Raw genomic sequence first — 17,271 nt, 5'->3', positions numbered from 1 at the left:
AGGTTCCCTTAAATTTGTACAAACATTTTGAGGAGGCATTTTTGCAACTAGTAATAAAGCAGATGATGGACATCTCAACTCAGGAATATAGAGAAATTTTTGTACATATTCAGGAAGAAATTGTAAAGGATTGTTCAGAGCAACATTATTTTTAATATTTAAAAATGGAACTGAATTTTATATCCATTAACTTGAAAATAGATCAATATACCTGACATATCAACACAAGGGAAGACTATCCCTCTGTGAAAGTAGGTGAACAAACACATTATATACCAATTTAATTGGATGGATCTCATAAATGTTATACAGTAATATAAATAAGCTGCAGAATAATATAATCAGCATTATTTCATTGCTGTCATATATAACACATGAAAAAACTTTAGTATATATTATTTTAAAATACATAGGTATGTAATATGAGAAATACATGGAAATTTTAAAACCCAAACTCAGAATAGTGGTTGCTTCTGAGGCAAATGAAGGGCTGAACTCAAGGAGAGGTACAAAGGCATTAACTGTATTGGGAGAGGAGCACATCTGTGCTTACCGCATGTAGGATATATTTTAAATTATCTTTAAAAATAAGAAAAATTAAACAATTTAGCAAAATATAAAGAAGGAATATAGAGCATGTTTACAGATTATCATGTTTATCATGAAATGTAAATTGAAATCTATACTTATTATTCCATATGATGGTGATGTCTCATTTATTTATTTACTTATTTATGGCAGAGCATTTCTTTGGGATAAGTATTCCACAGGTCACATTTTGGAAAATATTAAGCGAGTGATTTGTTCCAGCAAAGTCTTAGAAAGTTCTGAAAAAATTAGGACAGGAATTAGTCTCAATTCTATAGAGGATAGAAGCAATTTAATGTATGGGCAAAAGATTTTAGAAGACATAATAGCTCCTGAGGGTGTCACTGCACAAAAAAAACATGGTACCAAATTTGCCATAAAACTGACTGGCAAAATATTATGCTGCAAGTTCCTCTTGTACGTTTCCAAGGGGACATTGTGAGAGAGGTACTGGGAGACAGGAGCAAGTAACGGTTAAAATGTGGGTTCTTGAATAATAGTTCTTGAGTGTGAATCACGGGTCAACCACTTGTTTGCTTTATGATTTTGAGCAATTTAATTATACCATTAAACCTATATATCTTATCTATAAAATGGAGTTAATAAAAGCCCCAAAGTTACAGGGTTATTAATGGATTTCAATGAGATTGGAAACTTCGAGTGCATCTGAAGTTATATAGTGAGTTGCTTAATACACACGTTTATTTTATTATCATATACCTGTAGACTTGATTGTTAACATAATTATCCTGACATTATTTCTTACATTTTCTATTTTTAAATATAAATTGTAATTTAAATATTTATTTTACTACAAATATGGTAATCACAAAAAATAATGTCATATCCTACCAATGTGCCATCCAATAACCTGCACAAATTCATTCACGTTCTGTAAGATAGTAGTATTTTACTATTGACAAGTCAAATTTCTGGCCTGCTAACTGGAGCAGAGAGGAGTCATGAGCACAGGCCTAAGGAAAACGGCCTCTCACTAAATAAAATGGATAATATGTAACCAAGAACAACTGCCCTAACAGTTATGCCCTAAAGCTTCATAGTATTTAATCACGAAAGAAGAATTCAGGCCCATATATAGATAATGATAGATAGATAATATATAGATAGATAGATAGATGATAGATTGATAGATGATAGATAGCTGATAGACAGATTATAGATAGATGACAGGTAGACAGGTAGATAGATATAAATAGAAAGAAATTTACATTTGCCTTCCTAGCACCCAGTGTAAATCACATGGAATACATTAAGTATAAGCAAGTATACTTATACATAAGTATAAGGTTGCAGTCCTTTAATTGATATCTTATTTGGTTTTTAGAAATTAAAAAATCTTTAATGTAATCATACTATTAAAGTAATATGACAACTAGCATGGGGGATAGATTATCATAATTTCTATAGTCTTTCAAGAGATAACAGTTATCTTACAGGCAGCCATACCCATTTCTTTCAAGGTAGAAGTGTGTAGCTCCAAACAGAAAATAAATGACCATCTTTGAAATAAACATTAATAAGGGAAGCATTACACTCAAATATGCTTCATTCTTTTATTCCCGTTTTTGTATTCCAGTAACATATATACTTTCCCTTCTAACTTCTGAATAAGTTAGGTTTTTATTTCTATAAATGTAGAATATAATTTGCCTTCACTATTAATCTCAAATATACTTCTTAATACCGCACTTTGGGTAGACATTTCCAGGGTGTTATCATCATCAGCTTTGCCATAAGCTTGATTTAGAGAAAAAGAAAAATGAAGGTACTTCTGCTTTCAGCTCTGATGTATAAAGACCTTGAATATCATCACTTCCATCTTTTCAACAAGAAGATTCTTGACAAATTGAAAATTAGTGACTTTTTCTGGATCCATTAGAGGGACTGGTGTTGCAATGCAAACTGTGCTACATACTACGGAGGGATAGGTGACTCAATTAATATTGTTAAAATGAAGAAGAGGAATTAGTGGTAGGAGTGTGAGAAGGACTCAGTCCAGTTTTGCTGGCTTTGAGGAGGGTGGAATGGGGCCATGAGCCAAAAAATGTGGGCTGTCTTTAGAAGCTGGGAAAGAAAAGGAGAAATTCTTCCCTAGAGCCTCCAGAAAAGATTTTGATTTTAGCTCAATGAGACCAATTTTCAGACTTCTAACCTCCAGAACTATAAGATCCTATATTTGTGTTATTTTAACCACTAAGATTTTGGTAAATTGTTACAAAAGCAATAGAAAACTAATAGAAGTGGTGAGGGCCAGGTCCTCTTGGAAATAGAGGTGGTAAGGGCCAGGTCCTGTTGGAAATGTTTCCCTTCTTAAGGCCCATTCAATCTGCCCTACGCAAAGAGCTTCTGTTACTACAGACATCATGACCATGGCTAAGTACTCACTATGACCCATTATCTCGCTAAATTCTCACAACACTCCCAATGAGTTATGTATCATTATTCAGCTATTATGGATGAAGAAACTGAGGCTCAAAAGTTCTTGCCAAAATTCCAACATTTAGAAAAGGCCAGTCCTAGGATTTTTAACTCAGATTTTCTGATTCCAAATTCATATTTTTCCATTGCATCCAGTTCCCTACTGTGAAAATAAAGTTTCAGCCTGTGCAAAACAAACAACCACCCCCAAAGCCCCTAAAATATAATATTTCCACTTTCTTGCACCACTCTCCCCATATTCATTATCATAACAGCCACACATTTGTGTGTATCTCTAATATGAAACATTACAATGTTATGCGACAATATTAAATTTGTTTACAATTATTTATTTTTAATTGCTTAGAGATGCTCAATTTTATTTTTACAGATCTACAACTATATTTCAGAAGTGTCTCCAGCCAACTTTGTTCGTATTTCAATCAGCCTCAGGATTCCCTACAGACTTCCACCCTCTTTTGTTTCAGGGATATTGCTAGGGAAGACACCTTAGCAGATGGGAAAACCCATGCAGATAAAAATAGCTTTGTGTTGGGGTAAGAGGTCACAATTGTTTCTTACTAGTGCTGCTTTGCTAAATAACTTATCTCCAAAATTCTGGAACCTTTTTGCTTACCTAGACCTGGAGGATTTGCTAGTACTTGGTAGATGATAAATGCCCTGAGGCAGAGATAACATGTTAATTGATTAATAGTCCCTTGATGTAGCTCAGTGCGTGGCTTAAATAAGGTGTCAAGTTAATGCTAAAAGAAGAATCCATGTTGAACTCTAGCTCCTGCTTGTCATTGATGAACAGTCCTGTGAATGCTCCCGCCTAAACAGTCATGTTATCTATGAGGCCCTGGCTACCAAGCAGAGCACTTGATGCCTGTTCCTCTTGATATCTGCTCCTCATATTGTGGTTCTGACTGTGGCAGTACGACCTGAATTTAACTTGCATAGTTGAAAGAAAATATCATGCCTAAGAACAGTGCTGAATATAAACATAAAACTAACATAAGTCAAACTATATGAGAAAAGATTAAAAAAGCAATCCCTCTTTCTAGGTTGTGCTAGTGGAGAGAATCCCCAATTATTCCTTTTACACTCTTTCAATGTTGCATGTAAACAGGGTTTTCCTAGAGAGCAGTGGGAAATGTATAAAACTAGGAAGTTTCATATTCAATTTAAATTTTGGCCAGCTCTTATAATATTTGTTTTTTTTTCTGAATTGCCCTGCAGCTATGAAAACTGGTTTCTCATGTGAAGGCAGCTAGTAGTAAGAAACCGGTTTTATGATTGAATGCATTAGGAAACTAATTATTAGTATAATTATGGAAATATGGTTCATAGCCTTGGGATATTTCCTTTTTCTTCAAAGAAAAATAGGAGACTAACATAAGGAAACAATTTGGTTTAAGTAGTAAATATTTGTGAAATACTGAAAGGTGAAAACTTTGGGATGTAAGTGTAAAAACTGTTCACTGAAAATACTTTTATTTATTTCATTATTCATTGTTTTCTCTAAAATGTAAAACATGAAATGTGGTACAAATAACTTTTTAAAACAAACAATAGTAAGGGAAATGCAGAGATAAAAATAGGCAGAGAAAAGAAAGAGTTAAACACAATAAAATCTCAAATAATATTTTTATCTCTTCCTCTTGATGTATTAAGTAGATCATCTATTAAGTTACATATAGGGATGCAAGGATTCTTCAATATACGCAAATTAACTGATGTGATACACCATATTAACAAATTGAGGATAAAAACCATATGATTATCTCAATAGATGCAGAAAAAGCTTTTGACAAAATTCAACACCCATTTATGATTAAAAAAAACTCCAGAAACTAGGCACAGAGGGAACTTACCTCAACATAATAAAGGCCACATAGGACAAACCCACAGCCAAGATCATTCTCAATGGTGAAAAACTGAAAGCATTTCAACTAAGATCAGGAACAAGACAAGGTTGCCTACTCTCATCACTATTATTCAACATAGTTTTGGAAGTTTTAGCCAAAACAATCAGAAGAAAAAGAAATAAAAGGAATCCACATCAGAAAAGAAGTAAAGCTGTCACTGTTTGCAGATGACATGATACTATACATAGAGAATCCTAACGATGCTACCAGAAAACTACTAGAGCTAATCAATGAATTTGGTAAAGTAGCAGGATACAAAATGCACAGAAATCTCTGGCATTCCTATACATTAATGATGAAAAATCTGAAAGTGAAATCAAGAAAACACTCCCATTTACCACTGCAACAAAAAGAATAAAATACCTAGGAATAAACCTACCTAAGGAGACAAAAGACCTGTATGCAGAAAGTTATAAGACACTGATGAAAGAAATTAAAGATGATACAAATAGATGGAGAGATGTACCATGTTCTTGGATTGGAAGAATCCACATTGTGAAAATGACTCTACTACCCAAAGCAATCTACAGATTCAGTGCAATCCCTATCAAACTACCAATGACATTTTTCACAGAACTAGAACAAAAAATTTTGCAATTTGTATGGAAACACAAGACCCCGAATAGCAAAAGCAATCTTGAGAAAGAAAAACAGAGCTGGAGGAATCAGGTTCCCTGACTTCATACTACACTACAAAGCTACAGTAATCAAGACAGTATGGTACTGGCACAAAAAAAAGAAATATAGATCAATGGAACAAGATAGAAAGCCCAGAGATAAACCCACACACATATGATCACCTTATTTTTGATAAAGGAGTCAAGAATATACAATGGAGAAAAGACAGCCTCTTCAATAAGTGGAGCTGGGCAAACTGGACAGCTACATGTAGAAGAATGAAATTAGAACACTCCCTAACACCATACACAAAAATAAACTCAAAATGGATTAAAGACCTAAATGTAAGGCCAGACACTATATAACTCTTAGAGGAAAACATAGGCAGAACACTCTATGACATAAATCACAGCAAGAGCCTTTTTGACCCACCTCCTAGAGAAATGGAAATAAAAACAAATATAAACAAATGGGACCTAATGAAACTTCAAAGCTTTTGCACAGCAAAGGAAACCATAAACAAGACCAAAAGACAACCCTCAGAATGGGAGAAAATATTTGCCAATGAAGAAACTGACAAAGGATTATTCCCCAAAATTTACAAGCAGCTCATGCAGCTCAATATCGAAAAAACAAAAAACTCAATCCAAAAATGGGCAGAAGACCTAAATAGACATTTCTCCAAAGAAGATATACAGATTGCTAACAAACACATGAAAGGATGCTCAACATCACTAATCATTAGAGAAATGGAAATCAAAACTACAATGAGGTATCACCTCACACCAGTCAGAATGGCCATCATCAAAAATTCTACAAACAGTAAATGCTGGAGAGGGTGTGGAGAAAAGGGAACACTCTTGCACTGTTGGTGGGAATGTGAATTGATACAGTCACTATGGAGAACAGTATGGAGGTTCCTTATAAAACTAAAAATAGAACTACTATACGACCCAGCAATCCCACTACTGGTCATATACCCTGAGAAAATCATAACTCCAAAAGAGTCATGTACCACAGTGTTCACTGCAGCTCTATTTACAATAGCCAAGACATGGAAGCAACTTAAGTGTCCGACAGATGAATGGATAAAGAAGATGTGGCAGGTATATACAATGGAATGAATTTTACTCAGCCATAAAAAGAATTGAAATTGAGTTATTTGTAGTGAGGTGGATGGACCTAGAGTCTGTCATACAGAGTGAAGTAAGGCAGAAAGAGAAAAACAAGTACTGTATGCTAACACATATATATGGAGTCTAAAAAAAAAAAAAAAGGTTATGAAGAACATAGGTGCAGAACAGGAATAAAGACGCAGATGTAGAGAATAGACTTGAGGATACGGGGAGGGGGAAGGGTAAGCTGGGACGAAGTGAGAGCGGCATGGGCATATATACACTACCAAATGTAAAATAGACAGCTAGTGGGAAGCAGCCACATAACACAGGGAGATCAGCTCGGTGCTTTGTGACCACCTAGAGGGGTGGGATAGGGAGGGTGGGAGGGAGATGCAAGAGGGAAGAGATATGGGAACATATGTATATGTATAACTGATTCACTTTGTTATAAAGCAGAAATTAACACACCATTGTAATGCAATTATACTCCAATAAAGATGTTAAAAAAAGAGTTTCATATAACTACAAATTATTTGGAACTTTAAAAAAAATTAATTAATGGGCTTCCCTGGTGGCGCAGCGGTTGAGAGTCCGCCTGCCAATGCAGGGGACATGGGTTCGTGCCCCGGTCCGGGAAGATCCCACATGCCACGGAGCGGCTTAGGCCCGTGAGCCATGGCCGCTGAGCCTGTGCGTCCAGAGCCTGTGCTCCACAAAGGGAGAGGCCACAACAGTGAGAGGCCCACATACCGCAAAATAATAATAATAATAGTAATAATTAATTAATTTATTTATTTTTGGCTGCATTGGGTCTTCATTGCTGCATGCCGGCATTCTCTAGTTGTGGTGAGCGGGGGATACTCTTTGTTGCAGTGCTTGCGCTTCCCATTGTGGTGGCTTCTCTCATTGTGGAGCATGGGGCTCTAGTCACACGGTCTCTGTAGTCGTGGCTTGCAGGCTCAGTAGTTCTGGTGCACAGGCTTAGTTGTTCCACAGCACGTGGGATCTTCCCATACCAGGGATCGAACCCATGTCCCCTGCATTGGCAGGCGGATTTGTAACAACTACGCCACCGGGGAAGTCCTGGAACTTTCGTCTAATTGCTAATGTGTATATATATATATATATATATATATATATATATATATATATATTTAAAAGCCATAGGATTCCGTTATGCAATATGGTTCCAAGTTCCTTCTGCATTTTATGTTTGATTCTCTAAAAACATGTAGGTAATAGCTACTAAAGTCTAATTTTTTTCTCTTTTCTTTTGCATTAGTCAAAAATATCTTTTTAAGAACTAAATGTAAAATATCAAATTATGCCTCCTAGGGACTCATTGATTATAATAACAAAAACAAAACAAAGGACTTAACAATTACAATTTGGTTTAGAAATGGAGAGATATTGTTAGACTACAACAGGCGAGGAAGGGAGGTACCAGAAGATTAAATTTATAGCATACATTTCATGATTAGATACATTTATATGAAGAAAGACAAATAAACCAAAATGTAAGTATAAATAATCTTTCAAAAGTCAACATTTATAACCTAATTGGGGTATCAGGAATGAAGAGAAATAAAGGATCAAAATCAATAGCATTTGTGTACTTCTGTATAAAATATATAGAAACAAATGGCTACTACTTATCTCTTAATTAGGATGACAAAGACATAATCACTTTCATCTGTGATATAATTAAAACTAATCTTATTCATAATCAGTTTCAATCAATCTCACTTTGTAAATGAATTTCAACGTATTTCAGTCCTCTATATCTCATCATTACCATATTTCAAGCTACCATTATTTCTAATCTTGAATAGTAACATAGTGTCCTAACCAGAATCTTTTCATAGAGAAAAAGGCAAGGAGTTTGTACAGCAGGTAAAGGGAAGAATATAAAAAATAAAAATGTCTTCACACAAGTTTTGTTGATACAGAACATAAGGGCTTTTTCACTTAATTTGGTCAAAGTGAATATAGATAATACTCTTTTTACTTGATTCTAAATGCACATTTTCCCACTTTTAAAAATATCTCTGAAATTGACATAATCAATGCTGTTATGTTTGATAAGATGTGGTAACTCAGGTGTCTGCATATCATATTGCCTCACTGTTCTACAGGCTAACACTTGCTACCTGGAAGGAAGGAAACTTTATTGGGTTTGTTTTTGTTTGTTTTTAATTTGAATAGGGAAATTTTAATATAAAGAATTATTAACTCTAATGGGGGATTGAAATAATGGGAGACTAGCTCATAAGGAGTAAAGAGAACTCTAAAGAATACAGGAATAGCAGATACAGGCAGCAGTCACCATCCCTAGAGCTGAGATCGAGCCCACAGGAAAGGAACAAATGTAGAAGAGGACCATATCCCCGAGGCTGCAATCCAGAGCTCCTTGCTCACCGGATGGTGTTCTCTGAAACTGCAGAACTGCCCTGAGAGAGCGTCCGGGATGTTGTCCATGAGGGGTGCCATGCCAACAGCCCTCACCAGGAAACCGTTCTCTGGGGGTGCGGCAGGAGGATGCCCCTAGCGGGTGCTGTGCCTCAGAACTCAAGGGGTGCTGGGGGAAGTGGTTCATGGGAGGGGCCAGGCCTGCGGCACCGGCTCGGAAGCTTTCCCAGATGTGCAAGGGAAGCCGCTTATGAAAAGGACCACCAGTGGCGCTTTGCTGCAAAGCCTCCTGAAGCCATGCTTACCCTGGGGAAAGTCACTTGCCCCACAGGAGTCCGCTTACGGAGCGCACCAGCAGCAGCCAGAGGAACCCCTTCCTCCTCCAGTGTCCCTCCGATGCCCTCTACTGGCGAAGCTTAACATTGTGCCAGCAGGCAAAAGATCAGTGTTTTCAAGCCCAGCTCCATTATCACAGAGCAGACAAAAAGAAGGGCAGGATGGGAGCTGAAAGGCAATAAACTAAAAACTGGCACAATATATAAAGAGGAAAGTTCGTGAACTATATTTGGGGCAAGTTTTAAAATTATATGCAATTCAAGGTAATCTGTTGCTCCCCCCCAACTCTCCCTCTGTTAATAGTTTCCTCCTTCTAAGGTAAGAGTAATTGCGGTTCTCCATTTTAAAGTGTTTCCTCTTGAGTCAGCAGTTACAGAATGTTCATTAGAGTTGGATTTCTGGATGCACTGGGTATCCCTTTATGTGCTAAAAGGAAAACAGGATTCAAACCAACGTCAAATTGGCCAGTAAATTCTGAAGTTGACTCTATTCATGTGCCTCACTTATTTTGTTTAAAAATGTGCAGATTTTGCTAGGGTAACCAAGGTTTTAACCAGTTCTTCCCTGATCATCGCATTACTGGTGTCTGGACATGGAAAAATTCTTCTTATAAACTGTCATTATTTCTGTTGTTGTTGCTGTTTGTCTTTATATAATTATTTTCTGTGCGTCTGACAATATTTTATATGTGAGATTCTTCCAGGTTGTTGCATGTTGTAATAGTTCATTCTTTTTTTATTTTTTAAACTTTTTAAAAACTTTTTTATACTGGAGTATAGCCGATTAACAATGTTGTGATAGTTCCAGGTGCACAGCAAAGAGACTCAGCCATACATATACTGTATCCATTTTCCCCCAAAGTCCCATCCCATCCAGGCTGCCACAGAACACTGAGTTAGTTCCCTGTGCTATACAGTAGGTCCTTGTTGGTTATCCATTTTAAATACAGCAGCGTGTACGTGTCAATCCCAAACTCCCTAACTATCCCTTCCCCCCAGCTTTCCCCCTTGGTAACCTTCAGTTTATTCTCAAAGTCTGTGAGTCTGACAACATGTTATTTGTAAGATTTATCCAGGTTGTTGCATGTTGCAATAGTTCATTCTTTCTTGTTGCTGTAAGGTATGCCAACATATGAATGTCACATTTCATCCATCTCACTTTTTTTTTAACATCTTTATTGGAGTATAATTGCTTTACAATGTTGTGTTAGTTACTGCTTTATAACAAAGTGAATCAGCTATACATATACATATATCCCCATATCTCCTCCCTCTTGTGTCTCCTTCCCACCCTCACTATCCCAACCCTCTAGGTGGACACAAAGCACCAAACTGATCTCCCTGTGCTGTGTGGCTGCTTCCCACTAGCTATCTATTTTACATTTGGTAGTGTATATATGTCCATGCCACTCTCTCACTTTGTCCCAGCTTACCCTTCCCCCTCCTCATGTCCTCAATTCCATTGTCTACGTCTGTGTCCTTATTCCTGTCCTGCCCTGCCCCTAGGTTCTTCAGAAACATTATGTTTTTAGATTCAAAATATATGTGTTAGTATATGGTATTTGTTTTTCTCTTTCTGACTTACTTCACTCTGTAAGACACACTCTGGGGCCATGCACTTCACTACAAATAACTCAATTTTGTTTCTTTTAATGGCTGAGTAATATTCCATTGTATATATGTGCCACATCTTCTTTATCCATTCATCTGTCGATGGACAGTTAGGTTGCTTCCATGTCCTGGCTATTGTAAATAGAGCTGCAATGAACACTGTGGTACATGACTTTTTCAATTATGGCTTTCTAAGGGTATGTGCCCAGTAGTGGGATTGCTGGGTCATACGGTACACTCCTATTTTTAGTTTTTTAAGGAACCTCCATACTATTCTCCATAGTGGCTGTATCAATTTATATTCCCACCAACAGTGCAAGAGGGTTCCCTTTTCTCCATACCCTCTCCAGCATTTATTCTTTGTAGATTTTTTGATGATGGCCATTCTGACTGGTGCGAGGTGCTACCTCATTGTAGTTTTGATTTGCATTTCTCTAGTGATTACTGATGTTGAGCATCCTTTCATGTGTTTGTTAGCAATCTGTATATCTTCTTTGGAGAAATGTCTATTTAGGTCTGCCCATTTTTAGATTGGGTTGTTTGTTTGTTTTTTTGATATTGAGCTGCATGAGCTGCTTGTATATTTTGGAGATTAATCCTTTGTCAGTTGCTTCATTTACAAATATTTTTTCCCATTCTGAGGGTTGTCTTTTCATCTTGTTTATGATTTCCTTTGCTGTGCAAAAGCTTTTAAGTTTCATTAGGTCCCATTTGTTTATTTTTGTTTTTATTCCCATTTCTCTAGGAGCTGGGTTAAAAAGGATCTTGCTGTGATTTATGTCATAGAGTGTTCTGCCTATGTTTTCCTCTGAGAGTTTTATAGTGTCTGGCTTTACATTTAGGTCTTTAATCCATTTTGAGTTTATTTTTGAGTATGGTGTTAGGAAGTGTTCTAATTTCATTCTTTTACATGTAGCTGTCCATTTTCCCCAGCATCACTTCTTGAAGAGGCTGTCTTTGCTCCACTGTATATTCTTGCCTCCTTTATCAAAGATAAGGTGACCATATGTACATGGGTTTATCTCTGGGCTCTCTATCCTGTTCCATTGATCTATATTTCTGTTGTTGTGTCAGTACCATACTGTCTTGATTACTGTAGCTTTGTAGTAAAGTCTGACATCTGGGAGCCTGATTCCTCCAGTTCCATTTTTCTTTCTCAAGACTGCTTTTGCTATTCAGGGTCTTTTGTGTTTCCATACAAATTGTGAAATTTTTTGTTCTAGTTGTGTGAAAAATGTCATTGGTAGTTTCATAGGGATTGCATTGAATCTGTAGATTGCTTTGGGTAGTAGAGTCATTTTCACAATGTGGATTCTTCCAATCCAAGAACATATCTCTCCATCTGTTTGTACTGTCTTTAATTTCTTCCATCAGTGTCTTATAGTTTTCTGCATACAGGTCTTTTGTCTCCTTAGGTAGGTTTAGTCCTAGGTATTTTATTCTTTTTGTTGCAGTGGTAAATGGGAGTGTTTCCTTAATTTCTCTTTCAGATTTTTCATCATTAGTGTACAGGAATGCAAGAGATTTCCATGCGTTAGTTTTGTATTCTGCTACTTTACCAAATTAGCTTTAGTAGCTTTCTGGTAGCATCTTTAGGATTCTCTATGTATACTATCATGTCATCAGCAAATAGTGACAGTTTCACTTCTCTGATTTGGATTCCATTTATTTCTTTTTCTTCTCTGACTGCTCTGGCTAAAACTTGCAAAACTACATTGAATAACAGTGGTAGAGTGGGCAACCTTGTCTTGTTTCTTATCTTAGTGGAAATGGTTTCAGTTTTTCACCATTGAGAACTATGTTGGCTGTGGGTTTGTCATATATGACCTTTATTATGTTGAGGTAGGTTCCCTCTATGCCTACTTTCTGGAGAGCTTTTACCATAAATGGGTGTTGAATTTTGTCAAAAGATTTTTCTGCATCTATTAAGATGATCATATGGTTTTTATCCTTCAATTTGTTAATATGGGGTATCACATTGATTGATTTGCATATATTGAAGAATCCTTGCATTCCTGGGATAAACCCCACTTGATCGTGGTATATGATCCTATTAATGTGCTGTTGGAATCTGTTTGCTAGTATTTTGTTGAGGATTTTTGCATCTATGTTCATCAGTGATATTGGCCTGTAGTTTTCTTTTTTTGTGACATCTTTGTCTAGTTTTGGTATCAGGGTGATGGTGGACTCGTAGAATAAATTTGGGAGTGTGCCTCCCTTGCTATATTTTGGAAGAGTTTGAAAAGGATAGGTGTCAACTCTTCTCTAAATGTTTGATAGAATTCGCCTGTGAAGCCATTTGGTCCTGGGCTTTTGTTTGTTGGAAGATTTTTAATCACAGTTTCAATTTCAATGCTTGTGACTGGTCTGCTTATATTTTCTATTTCTTCCTGGTTCAATCTCAGAAGGTTGTGCTCTTCTAAGAATTTGTCCATTCCTTCCAGGTTGTCCATTTTATTGGCATAGAGTTGCTTGCAGTAATCTCTCATGATCCTTTGTATTTCTGTAGTGTCAGTTGTTACTTCTCCTTTTTCATTTCTAATTCTGTTGATTTGAGTCTTTTCCCTTTTTTCCTTGATGAGTCTGGCTAATGGTTTATCAATTTTGTTTATCTCTCAAAGAACAAGCTTTTAGTTTTTTTGATCTGTGCTACAGTTTGCTTGATTTCTCTTCTCATTTACTTCTGATCTGATTTTCATGATTTCTTTCCTTCTGTTAACTTTGGTTTTTTTGTTTTTGTTGTTGTTCTTCTTTCTCTAATTGCTTTAGGTGTAAGGTTAGGTCGTTTATTTGAGATCTTTCTTTTTTCTTGAGGTAGGATTGTATTGCTATAAACTTACCTCTTAGAAGTGCTTTTACTGAATCACATAGGTTTTGGGTCATTGTGTTTTCATTGTCATTTGTTTCTAGGGGATTTTTGATTTCCTCTTTGATTTCTTCAGTGATCTCTTGGTTTTTTAGTAGCATATTGTTTAGCCTCCATGTGTGTGGTTTTTTCTTTACAGATTTTTTCCTGTAATTGATATCTAGTCTCATAGCACTGTAGTTGGAAAAGATAGTTGCTATGATTTCAATTTTCTTAAATTTACCAAGGCTTGATTTGTGACCCAAGATAGGATCTATACTGGAAAATGTTCCATGAGCACTTGAGAAAAATGTGTATTCTGTTGTTTCTGGATGGAATGTCCTGTAAATATCAGTTAACTCCATCTTGTTTAATGTGTCATTTAAAGCTTGTGACTATTTTCATTTGGATGGTCTGTCCATTGGTGAAAGTGGGGTGTTAAAGTCTCCTATTATTATTGTGTTACTGTCAATTTCCCCTTTTATTGCTGTTAGCATAGCACCTTATGAGGTGCTCCTATGTTGGGTGCGTAAATATTTACCATTGTTATATCTTCTTCTTGGATTGATCTTTAAGTACTGTCCTTCTTTGTTTCTTGTAACAGTCTTTATTTTAAAGTCTATTTTGTCTGATATGAGAATTGCTACTCCAGCTTTCTTTTGATTTTCATTTGCAAGGAATATCTTTTTCCATGCCCTCACTTTCAGTCTCTATGTGTCCCTAAGTCTGAAGTGGGTCTCTCATAGACAGCATATATATGGGTGTTGTTTTTGTATCCATTCAGCCAGTCTATGTCTGTTGGTTGGAGCATTTCATCCTTTTATATTTAAGGTAATTATTGATATATATGTTCGTATTACCATTTTCTTAATTGTTTTGGGTTTGTTATTGTAAGCCTTTTCCTTGTCTTGTGTTTCCTGCTGAGAGAAATTCCTTTAGCATTTGTTGTAAAGCTGGTATGGTGGTGCTGAATTCTCTTAGCTTTTGCTTGCCTATAAAGGTTTTAATTACTCCACTGAATCTGAATGAGATCCTTGCTGGGTAATTTTGGGTGTAGGTTTTTCCCTTTCATCACTTTAAATATGTCCTGCCACTCCCTTCTGGCTTGCAGAGTTTCTGTTGAAAAATCGGCTGTTAACCTTATGGGGATTCCCTTGTATGTTATTTGTTGTTTTTCCCTTGCTGTTTTTAATATTTTTTCTTTGTATTTAATTTTTGATAGTTTGATTAATATGTTTCTTTGTATGTTTCTTCTTGAATTTATCCTGTATGGGACTCTCTGTGCTTCCTGGACTTGATTGACTATTTCCTTTCCCATATTAAGGAAGTTTTCAATTATAATCTCTTCAAATATTTTCTCAGTCCCTTCCTTTTTCTCTTCTTCTTCTGAGACCCCTATAAGTCAAATGTTGGTATGTTTAACGTTGTCCCAGAGGTCTCTGTCCTCAATTCATTCCTTTTTCTTTATTCTTCTCTGTGGTAGTTATTTCCACTATTTTATTTTCCAGGTCACTTATCCGTCGTTCTGCCTCAGTTATTCTGCTATTTATTTCTTCTAGATAATTCTTAATTTCATTTATTTTGTTGTTCATCGTTTTTTGTTTGCTCTTCATTTCTTCTAGGTCCTTGTTAAACATTTCTTGTATTTTCTCCATTCTATTTCCAAGATTTTGGATCATCTTTACTATCATCTCAGCCTGGGGGGAGGGAGGGGTATGGTGGTTATAAGTGGAATGCAGGGCAAGCCTGTGGTGCCAGAGGCCAGCATGACACTGCAACAGCCTGAGGCATGCCATGTGTTCTCCATGGGAAGTTTTCCCTGGATCACTGGACCCTGGCAGTGGCAGGCTGAACAGGCTCCTGGGAGGGGGCTGTGGATAGTGACCTGTGCTTGCACACAGGATTCTTGGTGGCTGCAGCAGCAGCCTTAGCATTTCTTGATGCATTTTGTTGATGGTCGGCACTGATCCTCTGTGCAGGAATCTCTCCGCTTTGCCCTCTGCACCCCTGTGGCTGCGCTCTCCTCCACAGCTCCAAAGCTTCCCCCCTCCGCCACCTGCAGTCTCTGCCCGCGAAGGGGCTTCCTAGTGTGTGGAAACTTTTCCTCCTTCACAGATCCCTCCCAGAGATGCAGGTCCTGTCCCTATTCTTTTGACTCTGTTTTTCCTTTTTTCTTTTGCCCTACCCAGGTACGTGGGGAGTTTCTTGCCTTTTGGGAAGTCTGAGGTCTTTTGCCAGTGTTCAGTAGATGTTCTGTAGGAGTTGTTCCACATGTAGATGTATTTTTGATGTATTTGTGGGGAGGAAAGTGATCACCACGTCTTACTCCTCTGCCATCTTGAAGGTCTCCTCCAGGAAATTTTATTGTTAAATGGCAGATGGCATTTCCATAGTAGCTATGTAAGCAGGCTTTCAATCAGAAAAGTTGTACATTTCTGCTACTTTTTCTCATCAAAAATTGTTTCAATCTACCCAGAATGTTTGGTAGGAATAGAATCAACAGTAAAGTGGTAGAAACATGGACTCTAAATCAGGTTGGCTAGGATATATAATAAAGTCCTCACATGGTGAGACACTTTTTTCTCTGTGTCAACAAAGTGCATATAACAGTAATAATTTCAAGTATTTTTGAAGTTCAACATAAATCATATTACAGTACCTAACAGATAATTTGTAATTCACTAGTTATATATGTTATTATATTTTAACGTTTATTAAATATGTTCCCTTGAGGATTTAAGGCCTCTTCAGAACTTTAGATAACTAGTTAATATCACTTACCCATGGATCTATTCAATCAAAATCTAGTTAGTGTTATTTTCAAAGCACAGGTGCTGAAGCTACAGTATATACCTGGCTTTGGAGGAGTATATGATATAATGAGGGAGACAGATTAAAAAATATAAGTAAATATTTGTGGTGATATAATATTGCTATTATAAGAATTACACTCATATTAATATAGAGTAATAAAGTATAAAGATTTTAATAACTTTTTTATTCCTGTTTGTTTACATTCCAATTTCATACTGAACTAAAACACATAATTTTATTTAAACATAAACTTCATTCCATTTTCTTTAAAAATGCACATAATTTTTTTATTCCAAGTTTTTTTCAAGTTTTACTTTTATTTCTAAGACATTAATCTTTCTATAGTGTAGGTAGCATATAAGATGACACAAAAGTTATTTTTAGTTAATATTTACATGATAGAAGAATAGTTACTGTTTTTTTCCAAATGTTAATTGCTTGAGCATAACTTGTTACCAACTTTTTGCATGCAGTTTTACTTCATTAAGAGTTTTTAATACTTGTAATCTTTTTTTTTAAGGGATAAGTCTAATCATTTCCACATATACACATTTCTATCAAGG

The sequence above is a fragment of the Phocoena phocoena genome, chromosome 1 (assembly GCF_963924675.1).
Source record: "Phocoena phocoena chromosome 1, mPhoPho1.1, whole genome shotgun sequence".
NCBI classification, from domain to species: Eukaryota; Metazoa; Chordata; class Mammalia; order Artiodactyla; family Phocoenidae; genus Phocoena; species Phocoena phocoena.
The sequence above is the reverse complement of the archived record's forward strand: the minus strand, read 5'-3'. Positions refer to the sequence as shown.